This window comes from Polypterus senegalus, chromosome 6 (assembly GCF_016835505.1).
Source record: "Polypterus senegalus isolate Bchr_013 chromosome 6, ASM1683550v1, whole genome shotgun sequence".
Classification (NCBI taxonomy): Eukaryota; Metazoa; Chordata; class Cladistia; order Polypteriformes; family Polypteridae; genus Polypterus; species Polypterus senegalus.
The window spans coordinates 47,280,673-47,294,153 of NC_053159.1; positions in this window are offsets into that span (position 1 = coordinate 47,280,673).

Consider the following 13,481-nt stretch of genomic DNA (forward strand, 5'->3'; position numbering starts at 1 on the left):
AAAGGCAAGTAACAGACTTTTTGTGACATCACTTTTGACAAAGTAGCCATGGCGTTTTTCACTTCACTTTCCACATAGTAGTTTCACTTGTTTTTTTCAAGCTTAATGCAAAATTCAATCACATACCTTTGCTGAACCCTTACAGCAGGGGTGTCGAACTCCAGGCCTGGAGGGCCGCAGTGGCTACAGGTTTTCATTCTAAGCCTTTTCCTAATAAGTGACCAATTTTCACTGCTAAGTAACTCCTTTTCCCTTCATTTTAATAGCACTGTTTTTAAGGATTCAGTCCTCTAAATTGATTCCTTTCTTCATTAAATGAAACGAACCAAAAGACGACCAGCTAAATTGGGGCTTCAAACTCCAACCAATTTCACTCCAATCACTTCCATAATGAGAAGCCGATTCTTTCTGTTAATTAAACCTGTTATTTCATTCCATGGCTTGTTGCTACTCTCATTTTGCCACAGCACACATCTCCAAAAGTGTTGCTTTTCTGCTTTTTCTAAGGACGGCATCATAATGTTTTGGTGACCTCGGAAATCAGCCTTACTGAGACCTTCACCTTTTTTTATTTTCAAATATTTTGTGATGGGCACAAGTGAGCTGGTCATATGGTGGCCTGTTTTGCGTCTCATTATTGTTTGGCTGCTAATTAAGGAAAAGAAACAACTATGCGGCCTGAGTCAAGTTAATTAAAAGAAGTAATCAGCAGCAAAAACTGATTAAGAAGATGGTGAGAATGAAAACCTGCAGCCACTGTGGCACTCAAGGATTGGAGTTCGACACCCTTACCTTACAGGAACAGCTTCTTCAATGACAACATGTAAAAGGTACTTCCACTTGCTGTGACAGAACACTGGAAAATATGATAGCCCAACTGAAGGTTCATACATGTCGATGTATGTCATTCATAAACACCTGCAAAGAATTCCTTTGTCTTCCTCCATGAAAGAGCAACAGGTACAGATTCATTACTTTTCAGTCAGCCCATGTAGAGTGATATATGAGAGACTTATTTTTTACTTTTTAGTAGACTTTTTAACTTAATATCATAGTGGTTTTTAAAAAGTATTTTTTATATATGTATATGTTTATATATACTGCTCAAAAGAATTAAAGGAACACTTTTTAATCAGAGTATAGCATAAAGTCAATGAAACTTATGGGATATTAATCTGGTCAGTTAAGTAGCAGAGGGGGTTGTTAATCAGTTTCAGCTGCTGTGGTGTTAATGAAATTAACAACAGATGCACTAGAGGGGCAACAATGAGATGACCCCCAAAACAGGAATGGTTTAACAGGTGTAGGCCACTGACATTTTTCCCTCCTCATCTTTTCTGACTGTTTCTTCACTAGTTTTGCATTTGGCTACAGTCAGTGTCACTACTGGTAGCATGAGGCGATACCTGGACCCTACAGAGGTTGCACAGGTAGTCCAACTTCTCCAGGATGGCACATCAATACGTGTCATTGCCAGAAGGTTTGCTGTGTCTCCCTGCACAGTCTCAAGGGCATGGAGGAGATTCTAGGAGACAAGCAGTTACTTTAGGAGAGCTGGAGAGGGCCATAGAAGGTCCATAACCCATCAGCAGGACCAGTATCTGCTCCTTTGGGCAAGGAGGAACAGGATGAGCACTGCCAGAGCCCTACAAAATGACCTCCAGCAGGCCACTGGTGTGAATGTCTCTGACCAAACAACCAGAAAGACTTCATGAGGGTGACCCAAGGGCCCCATGTCCTCTAATGGGCCCTGAGCTCACTGCCCAGCAGCATGCAGCTCGATTGGCATTCGCCATAGAATACCAGAATTGGCAGATGCACCACTGGTGCCCTGTGCTTTACAGATGAGAGCAGGTTCACCCTGAGCACGTGACAGAAGTGAAAGGGTCTGGAGAAGCCATGGAGAACATTATGCTGCCTGTAACATCATTCAGCATGAGCAGTTTGGTGGTGGGTTAATGATTGTCTGGGGAGGCATATCCATGGAGGGTCACACAGACCGCTACAGGCTTGACAAAGGCACCTTGGCTGCCATTAGGTATCAGGATGAAATCCTTGGACCCATTGTCAGACCCTATGCTGGTACAGTGGCTCCTGGTGCACAACAATTCCTGGCCTCATGTGGTGAGAGTATGCAGGCAGTTCCTGGAGGATGAAGGAATTGATACCATTGACTGGCCACCACACTTTCCTGACCTAAATCCAATAGAACACCTCTGGGACATTATGTTTTGGTCCATCCAATGCCACCAGGTTGCACCTCAGACTGTCCAGGAGCTCAGTGATGCCCTGGTCCAGATCTGGGAGGAGATCCCCCACAACACCATCTGTCATCTCATTAGAAGCATGCACCGATGTTGTCAGGCATGTATACAAAACACAGGGGCCATACAAAGTGCTGTGTACAATTTTGAGTTGCTGCAATTAAATTTTGGCAAAATGGACTAGCCTGCCACATAATTTTTTCACTCTGATTTTTGGGGCGTCTTTGAATTCAGGGCTCTGTAGGTTGATCATTTTCATTTCCATCAAACGATGTGGCATCCTTTCGTTCCTAACACATTACCCAGTCTATATCAGTATAGATATCCAGGAGGATTTCTTTTTCCCATTGAGATCTGATGTGTTTTCAAAGTGTTCCTTTAATTTTTTTGAGCAGTTTATATATATATATATGTTTGCTTCATCAGGCCTTGCTCTCTTTGGAACGGTTCGCAGCTGAGTGTGAAGCGGCTGGGATGAGAATCAGCACCTCCAAGTTCGAGACCACGATCCTCAGCCAGAAAAGGGTGGAGTGCCCTCTCAGGGTTGGGGGAAGAGATCCTGCCCCAAGTGGAGGACTTCAAGTATCTCTGTGTCTTGTTCACGAGTGAGGGAAGAATGGACCGTGATATCGACAGGCGGATCAGTGCGGCATCCGCAGTGATGCGGGCTCTGCATCGGTCTGTCGTGGTGAAAAAAGAGCTGAGCCGTAAGGCAAAGCTCTCAGTTTACCAGTCGATCTATGTTCCTACCCTCACCTATGGTCATGAGCTATGGGTAGTGACCGAAAGAACGAGATCACAAATACAAGCGGCTGAAATGAGTTTCCTCCGCAGGGTGTCTGGGCTTTCCCTTAAAGATAGGGTGAGAAACTCAGTTATCCGGGAGGGGCTCAGAGTAGAGCCGCTACTCCTCCGCATCAAGAGGAGTCAGATGAGGTGGCTCGAGCATCTGATCAGGATCCCTCCTGGACGCCTCCCTGGGGAGGTGTTCCGGGCACGTCCAACCGGGAGGAGGCCCCGGGGAAGACTCAGGACACGCTGGAGGGACTAAGTCTCCCAGCTGGCCTGGGAACGCCTTGGGATTCTCCCGGACGAGCTGGAAGAAGTGGCTGGGGAGAGGGAAGTCTGGGCCTCTCTGCTTAAGCTGCTGCCCCTGCGACCCGACCCTGGATAAGCGGAAGAGGATGGATGGATGGATGGAAGGATTTTTTATATATATTAATCATTATAGACCTGAGTAATGTTAAGTTTTTTCAGCTTCACCTTACACAGTCACACTGACTGTCAAAGAGTCACTTCATTTTTATTATTTTATTTTGGCAGTATTAAATGACCAAAAGTGACCTAATAATAGCATTTCTGGTACTAGTGCTCATAATATTTATGAATTTGTCCTTAATTTAGGAGTGCACATTTGTCCAACCTAGTTACTTAATCTTCACAATTAAACATTAAACACATTCTAGCAGCCATATTTACTGTCCAACTAAATTTCGATGGACTTTTTTCTTATTTTGTCATTAACTTAAATGTATTAGTGATACAATGTTTCTTAAGCAAGCTACTCATAATGAACAAAACTAAGCATTGTGGAGAAATGATTCTATAAACATCATTCTTGTAGACACTGTGAACTTATCCCAGAGGTAAGCAACAATTGATAGGGAGACATTCCCTCACAGTCACATTTAGCAAGTTTACAATTTCTAGTTAACCTAATATCCACATATCAGGGGATGTGAGATAAAAACCTATGCAGACATGCAGACTGTACACAGACATTGCCTCTGTGCAAGATGTAAGCCCAGGACAATGGAACTGTAAGGAAGCAGCACTAACCACTGCACAACTGTGCTACCCAAAGCTGAATAACTACATCTTATATAGTCACCTAATAGCTTAGTGTATTAAATACAATAAGGGAATATATTCTAATCTTACTGCAGAAATTATTGTACCAATGAATTAAGAGCTATTGCACAATGTGAAATAAATATGTTAATTTAGAATGCAATTATAATCCTATTTAAGGCTACCAAAATGAGTGAAGTTCCATTATTTTCCGCTTCCTTTTATAGTTTTATAGTCTTAAAATACTCAGTATTGTGACCCAGAAGTGCAACTGGAAACTAGGCAGTGTCTTGCTGTCCATAACTTTAGGGATTTGCAAAGTTGTTTTTTTTTAATTTATACACCCACAATACCTCATTGAGAAAATTATATATTGTCTAAATCAAATTTCTTTGCTTGAAGCCCTGCACAGCTTCTTTAGCATTTTGCAAAAATTCATGAATATTATTCTAAAATAAATCAGTTAATTAATATGAGGATTTATGAAATGATGGTCATCTTTTTATTACTAATTAGCTCAATGGTTTGGGTAAGGGTGGGCCTTTTTAGTGTGGTTTAAGGTTATATTTGAACTATTTCTGAGATATATGGGATTAATTGTATTTCTGGTTGGACCAATGTTTGTTAAATTAACCCTGTGTTTTATTATTTTATTTGTAAGAGTTGCTTTTAATTGACATTTCTGGAAATAAATAAAATATCTAAAAATGTTGATATCCTTGGTTAGTGAAGAAATTGGTCTCTGCAATGTTCCCAACTTCTAATGATTTTTGGAAAAAAACAGAAATTTGCACCTGGCATAGTGTTTTGGGCAGTATGTTTTTTTTTAGCTTTCTTAAATGTAACTGGCATTAAAGGACCCAATTGTAGAATTCTGCCTGATAAATTTCTAGACCTTTGGCTTTTTCCTTTTGTAAGGATTTAATAGCATCTTCAATTTGGGAGCATCTTGGAGGTTTCCCTAAGCACAGGTCATTGAACTACTATATGGCATTTTTGTTTTTTCAGAATATCCTTAATATGGCTCCAACATTCATTGAATTCCAGTATATATAAAATCTTATAGTAATCCTCAAATATATTACCGATTTTGTACTTCTATTCTTGTTATTGCAATTGAAATGTACTTCTTATATATTTACTGAGTTAAAATCTTACTGTAGTTTTCACCATGTTCATAATGAGAATGGCATGACTTAAGAGTCAGTTGTTTTTCTTGTCTTCAGTGAACTCCATTTGAAATGACAACCTTTTTTTGTAGAGCCCAAACTTTTGAGCTCTTTTACAGTATATACATTAGAGTCAGAAAGTACTCAGACACTTTCACTTATTTCACATTTTGTTATGTTGAAGCCTTGCGCTAAAATATTTTTTTCCCCACTTCAAGTAACATTCCACACACCAGAATGACCAAGTGATTTCAGGAGTTAAAATGTGTGCAAGTGTATTAAAAACAGAAAACTGAGATATCACATTGTCACAAGCATTCACTCCCTTTACTCAGTACTTAGTTGAAGCACCTTTGGCAGAAATTACAGCTTGCAGTCTTCTTTGATTTTACATGACAAGCTTCGCACCCCTGGATTTTGGGATTTTCTGCCATTCTTCTCTGCAGATAGATTGGATGGAGACTGTCAGTGTACAGCTATTTTCAGATGTCTCCAGAAATGTTTGATTGGGTTCAAATCTGAGCTGTGGTTGTGCAACTCAAGGGCTTTCTCAGAGTTGACCCTAAGCCACTCCTGTACTGTGTTTGTTTTGTGCTTAGAGTCATTGTCCTGTTGCAAGGTATATCTTTGGCCCAGTTTGAGGTCCAGAATGCTCTGAAGCAGATTTTCATTAAGGATATATTTGTATTTTGCTCTGTTCACTTGTCTAGTCTCCCAGTCTTTGCTGCTGAAAAACAACCCCACAGCATGAAGCTGCCACCACTATGCGTCGCTGTTGGAATGGTATTGCACACTTTATGAGCAGTGCCTGGTTTCCTCCAGACTTAACATTAATCTTGGTTTCATCAGATCAGTAAATCTTGTTTCTCATAGCCCGAGAGTCTTTCAGGTACCTTTTTGAAAACTCCAGGCGAGCTTAGGTGTGTTTTACTGAGGAAAGGCTTCTGCCTGGCCACTCTGCCATAAAGCCAAGATTAGTTGAGTGTTGAAGTGATGTTTGTCTTACTGAAAGTTCCTTCCTTCTCCACAAAAATACTCTGAAACTCAGGTGGAAATACCATTGGGTTCTTGGTTACCTTCCTTACTATGGCTGATTGCTGAGTGGTTGTTCCAAATTTCTCCCATTATGGAGGCCACTGTGCTCTTGGGATCCTTCAATGCTGCAGGAATTGTTTGTAGCCTTTCCTATATCTGTGTCTAAATCCTATATCAAAGCTTTGCAGACAATTCCTTCGACCCAATGGCTTGTTTTCTTTCTGTGATATACCCGTGGGATCTTACATAGACAGATATGTGCTTTTCCTAATCTTAAAGATCAAATAAGGTATACAAACATCTCAATGATAATCAATAGAATGTGCTGCATCTGAGACAGATTTAAGTGTCATAGCAAAGGGTCTGAGTATCTGTGTCAATATGATATTCCAGTTTTTTTTTATTAAAAAATATTTAATACATTTGCAAAAATTTCCAAAATGTTGTTTTTTGCTTTGTCATCCTTTGGTATTAAGTGTTGCTTGATGTGGGGATTTAAATGATTTTAGTACAAGGCTGCAACATAACAAAATGTGAAGGGGTCTGAATTCTTTCTGAATAAACTGCACCTTGATCAATTTTAGAAACATTAGTTATTAATCAGAATATCTTTCATGTTTGCCATATATATTTGTGTGTAACATTGTCGATTTTATTCCCCTTTTTGATATGCCTAGTATATGCCTAAAGTGTTCCCCAGATATCTGTAGATATATTACTCATAATCCAGTATTAATAGGCTGAGTCACCAATTTAAGTTGATCTTGTAGTGCTTAATATTTGAGTTTCAGAATAAGAGAAGCATATTTAGAGAAAACAATGCCATCATTATTGCAATGTAAGTCAGATTAGAAACAATTATTATTGACAGAAACTAGTCTGAGAACCTAGGATGCACTGGTGGGCAAAAGAAACACTATTTCAAATATACGTAGCAAATACCTCAATGGGAATGTCAACAGTTTCACATTTTATCAAGGACCACAATTATGTTTTCTCTCTATCTAAACATAAACAAGAAAATTCATTTAGGAAATTCCAACAAAAGTTGCTGGCATAAGAAATATCTTTATAAGATGTGGTGATGTAAAAAACTGATGAATAATTGCAGGGCATTTGGACCTGTGTTGTGTTGTTTGTAGATTGATATTATTTATTTACATTATAAGGCATTGTATTAATTCTTTTCCCTTCCCAACAAAATATATATTTTTAACATCTATATATAAACTTTTCCTTTAGTAAGTTAAAGATGACATTAGGGTTCAGTGGTTAGCCATGCTGTCTTATAGCCAAGTGACCCAAGTTTGTGGGGAGTTTACATGTTGTCTCCATCTGCATTCTGCTTTCATCACAAACCCCAAAGCCATGCTGCTAGGCTCTGTTATGACTGAATGGTGTCTTTACCTGTGTGCTCAGCAATGAGCAGGTTTCTCTTTGAGAATTGCACGGCAATGGTACTGGACAGGCTTTCAAAACAGTGTGACAGAATAAGTGGGTTCAGTAAATGGAGGGATGGAAAATATTAAATAATGTGAGCTTGCTAAAAAAAATTCCAGTTATCCCTGATGTCTGCAAGATTCACTTTCTCTGGGGGCTCCCACCAAACTATCCTAATTAGCATAACAATAAAGTCCTTGTCCATTATTATTGTCCAGTATTCAGAGTAAAGTGGAATTCTTACTATCATGACTGACCAACATGCAATGTCACTATTCTCTACTGCCATGAAGAGCCAGTGCTGTACTACTAATCAAAATCCACTTAATCTAATTCAAGGTTGCACAGGATTTGAGCCTACCAATCATAAATGGTCAACATACTTTCATTTTTCTTTTGCTTACTACATTTTGATTTAGTGGGACAAACTCCCTTAGTTATTCCTTCCATCTGGGGACAGGAGTGAACAGTGGAAGTGCAGTCACCATTTGTAAATGAATTTATGCTTTACAGAAGTCCCTTAAGTCTCTGAATTGCAGCACACACAGCAGTGATTCTTTTTTCAGTAACAGCAGTGATGACAAACTCATGCATGTATAAATGCAAATTAGCTAATGCAGAATTAATATTCTCATGTGACACATTATGAAAATTTAATTCACAAACAGTTTCACCCTATAGTGCATTTACAAATCATGCACATAATCCTGGAAGCCTTTCTTTAACACACGGCATGTAATAATAAATTATACATGCATTTTCCCAAGGTAAGTATTCACAACATACTTTTAGTAAATAAAATAATAATATAGTAGGAGCTAGGATGAATGGAAATAGTACATCATTTTGAATATTTACATGCCCATTACTTTTAAAAGACATGCCTGTCATCACATACATTATCAACAAAGGAAAATGACAAATCTGTAGCTAATAATGTGCTCTACTGACTTCTTCTTTATTGCATTATGTAGTAACATAATTATGCAAAATTTGTTCCACATGTTCTGCACACTAAGTAGGTGCAACAAAATGTTCTGTACAAAGTCAGGCAATACAGGCACATAAATAGGAGTTGGTTGCCAGTGTCCTTTGCTGATAAACCTATAAGCAGTAATACTGACATCTATATGTGAGTGTAATAGTAAACAATATATTTTCATAACATCCCTACATTGAAGATTGTGGGGTCTGGTGTATTTCACATAATACTACACTATATAGTTTGTATACTTTATGATAATATATTAATGCTCTTTCTGTACTTATCTTGGTTTGGAAAATGAATTCAACTTCTGGGCCTGACTGATGTCTGTTTAGAACACACTTTCCTCTTGTCTGCATATATTCCCTCTGGGTACTCCAGTCACCTTCCACGTCTGCATATGTGATTTATAGGGAGCTCTAAGTTGGTCCAGTGTGAGTATTGTTGCTCTCTGTTGGACTGCCTTGCACCCAGTACTGTCACTATAGGCCCCACAGAATCTTATTTTGCTGAAAACAGGTTCAGGAAATGTATGAAAAGTATAGAACCTACTAATTACAATTTTAATAGTGCTTAATAAGGCCTTATACATTGATATTACAGTAATTAGATCTGCCTTAAAAATACAGTACCTACAGTATGTCAGCACATGGTATCTAACTTCTTTAATTTATTTGTACATTTTACTTAAAGTAAAAAATAATTTGCTTTGAATTTCTCACTAGTAACACTACAAATCAGCACTTTTTTTCTTTTCAAGGGATTTTAAATAAGAATTTCCAAGAAATACGTCAGTTTTTGTTCCATTGACCACAAAACAACTGCAGTGGGTTTTCACGTGATAATTAAAAATGTAGGGGAAAAGAAGATGTTATAGATAAGTAAATGTAGGAATCCTTGTAAAATTCCCTATATAACAATTATGGCTGCATTATTGTGAAATCATTGAGATTTACCAGGAATGTTTATTGGGGGGCGGCACGGTGGCGCAGTGGTAGCGCTGCTGCCTCGCAGTTAGGAGTCCCGGGTTCGCTTCCCGGGTCCTCCCTGCGTGGAGCTTGCATGTTCTCCCCGTGTCTGTGTGGGTTTCCTCCGGGCACTCCGGTTTCCTCCCACAATCCGAAGACATGCAGGTTAGGTGGATTGGCGATTCTAAATTGGCCTTAGTGTTTGCTTGGTGTGTGGGTGTGTTTGTGTGTGTCCTGCGGTGGGTTGGCACCCTGCCCAGGACTGGTTCCTGCCTTGTGCCCTGTGTTGGCTGGGATTGGCTCCAGCAGACCCCCGTGACCCTGTATTCGGATTCAGCGGGTTAGAAAATGGATGGATGGATGTTTATTGGGTTCATCTACTCTTACCCTTGAAGATTAACACACACAGATATACACACAGCAATCCTATCCGGAGAAAGTCTAGATGTGGTGCCAATTACCGGTTACTCCACAATATTCCATGTAGGACACAGCTACACACACATACATATAGAGAGCCAGGCCAAACAAAGTCTCGAGTGGTGCCAGTTGTCAGTCACTCCTCAATAAAAGCATAGGGAGAATCACCAGCTCTAACAAACACACGGGTGTCGTGGCGACATGCATAAAACAGCAAATCTTTTGGTTACACAGATATAGCACTTACTAACCAAACTATGTCTTACTTTTACTGCAGTTGTTCTAATTATTGAGGAGTGACCTCAATAACTTTGATAAGCCCTTTGAATGACATAGCAGCCATCTAACTCACACTTCGTACCCATTTATTATTTCAATCACTCTACATAAAAGACAAAGTATAGAAAATATAAAAGCAATTTAATATTTATTAACTGCGGTAGGCTGGCACCCTGCCCTGGGTTTGTTTCCTGCCTTGCGCCTTGTGTTGGCTGGGATTGGCTCCAGAAGACCCACATGACCCTGTAGTTAGGATATAGCGGGTTGCAAAATGGATGGATGGATGGATAATGGATGGATGGATGGATATTCATTAATGTATAACAAAATCAAACTGAAAAAATATAATAGATAATAAACCAGCTAGTAATGTCTGGATCTAAACAGTCTTAGAAAAGCTTAATGAAAATCAGAAATGTCAAAAGGTTAATATCTTATATAGATTTTGGTTTAATGATGGGTATTAATCATACAGTTACATTTTGTGACATCCAAATTGGATGATCTTGTGTCTCTTGATCTCTGATATTGCCATTCTCTCTTTGTTTTTTTATCTTCCTTTTTCTTCTTTTTGGTCCATCAGATGAGACATATTTAAGTTAAAATGCACAAATGGGGTTTTGGGACATGTGACATTGTGCACATTTGATTGGACATCTTGTCCTGATGAGGAATGACTCTGATCAGTGTTTGATCTTTTAATTATCACCACACTCCTTCATTTCTCAAGTTCTAAACTAATTTGATAATTCCTAGTCCTATAGCATCCATCTGTTTGCAGGTTATAAATTAATTAAGACAGGTTCTATGGCATCTGTGGTTTGTTTCCATTTCCAGGTCATAAAGTAATTGTAAAAGAAAGTGACTTGAACAAATGCATAAATTACTAGTACAATACAAAAGGATGCTTGCAATAGCTGCATTTAAATAATAACACATTTTATTTTTTCATAGACACCTTTCTAAACACTCAAGGACACTGAAAAATAGATAAAAGTCCAATTATAAACAAAAACTAAAAATACAAAGAAATATAAAAAAGTTAAAATCAGACAGATTGTAATCAAAGAGAGAAAGCAGTCTTAAACAGATGAGTTTTAAGTTTAGATCTAAAAAGTGAGAATGAATCAATATTGCTAAACTCGGATGGTAATGAATTCCAGAGCTGGGGAGCAGAGCAACTGAATGTTGTTATAGCTTTGAATGTTAACAGGAGAATTTTGAAGTCAATGTGGAACTTAACCGGAAGCCAGTAAAACTGCTGCAAGGTGGGAGTGATATGGTGAATAGAGGGATTTCTAGTAATGATGCAGGCAGCTGAATTCTGGACCAGTTGAAGCTTATAGAGGGATTTGCGAGAAAGACCAAAGATGAGGGAATTGCAAGTGAAGTGACAAGGCTATGAACAAGGACAGCAGTGGTGTGTGTGTGTTTGAGGGAGAGGTGATTACAATTAATGTTACGCAGGTGAAAATATGCAGACCGGGAGATATTATTGATGTGGGACTGAAAAGATAGAGTACTTCAATGATGACACCCAGACTATTGACCTGTGGGGAAGGGGAGACAGAGGAATTATCAATAACAAATAAAAAAATTATTGTTTTTTGATAAGTGCCGCTTTTGTACTATAGAGGGGATGAAAACCAAAGTGGAACTGCTTGTACAGATTATTATGGCATAAATGGGAAAGAAGTTGAATAGCTACTGTTTCTTCAAGAATTTTGGAGATGAACAGTAGATTAGAAATAGGATGAAAATTACTAAAATTAGTAGGGTCGGCACCAGGTTTTTTCAGTATTGGGGTTATTGCAGCAGTTTTGAAAGATGAAGGAACAGATCCAGTGTTGAGAGAGGAGTGAATTATAGCAGAAATAACGGGGACCAGAGAAGGGAGGCAGGCTTTAACCAGAACTGTGGGAAGAGGATCCAACTGACAAGTGGATGGCTTAGATCTATGGACAAGATCTGATATTTATGAGAAGGTGTGAAGCTGGAAGGAGGAAAATACAGTAAGTGAATAGGTGAATGAAATTTAAATGAAGTACTGGAGGAATTCCAGTACTTAGATACTGGTGTATCCTCTGGATTTTTTCATCAAAGAAAGACATATGAGAATTACAAAAAGCAGTTGAATAAAGGTTAGATGGTAGAGAGTCTGAGCAGTGAAAACAGTGACTTGGTGTTACATTTATTGGAAGAAATTATGTGAGTATAATAGTTAGATTTGGTTTGAGCTATACAGACAGTCCTTATGATATAGTATATGGTTTTTATGCATCTCTTTGTGAACAAAGAGTCCAGTTTTTTTTATGTAACCATTCAACTTGCCGGTCTTTGGCATTCAAAAGCCGAAGTTCAGGCATAAACCAAGGGGCAGAAAAAAAGAAAGAAACGGATCTAGTTTTTAACGATGCATGAGAGTTAAGGATACCATAAAATCCAGCGTGAGACCAGTTCTTCAGAAGTGGATAGATTCTGAATGTCCATGAGGGAATCATTACTAGAGGAAGGAAAATCCAAATTAATATCCTTAATATTACTGAAAGACATGAGACGGGGAAGCTTAGTAATGGAAAGAGTAAGTTTAACATTGAATGAGAGGAGAAAATGATCAGTTATAGGGAGTTCATCTGCTGTTCAATCAAGGGGGGTAACTCCAGAGCAACAGATCAAGTGCAAGATTTGGCCTTTAGAGTGAGTGGGAACATCAGTATGCTGTTGGAATCAAAAATTCTCAAGACAGGAAGTAAAGTTTCTAGTAAGAGGGACATTGATATTATCCATGTGTATATTAAAATCCCCCAGCAATATTATGTTTGGTGAGACAGTAGATAGGTGTGTAAGAAAAGCAGGAAAGTTGTTCAAAAAGTCATTATTTGATTTAGGGGGGCGAACAATTGCAATGATAGTAGGAATACAAGTTAGGCACCACCGTGAGTGGCAACCTTTCCAGCAGCTCCGTGTACAACTTTATATTTCTACCATTTTCTCTATCTCTCTAATCACTAATGGGATGAAGATCATCACTGGGTGCAGCTCAAAGTGGGGTGCCACCATTGAGAGAGAC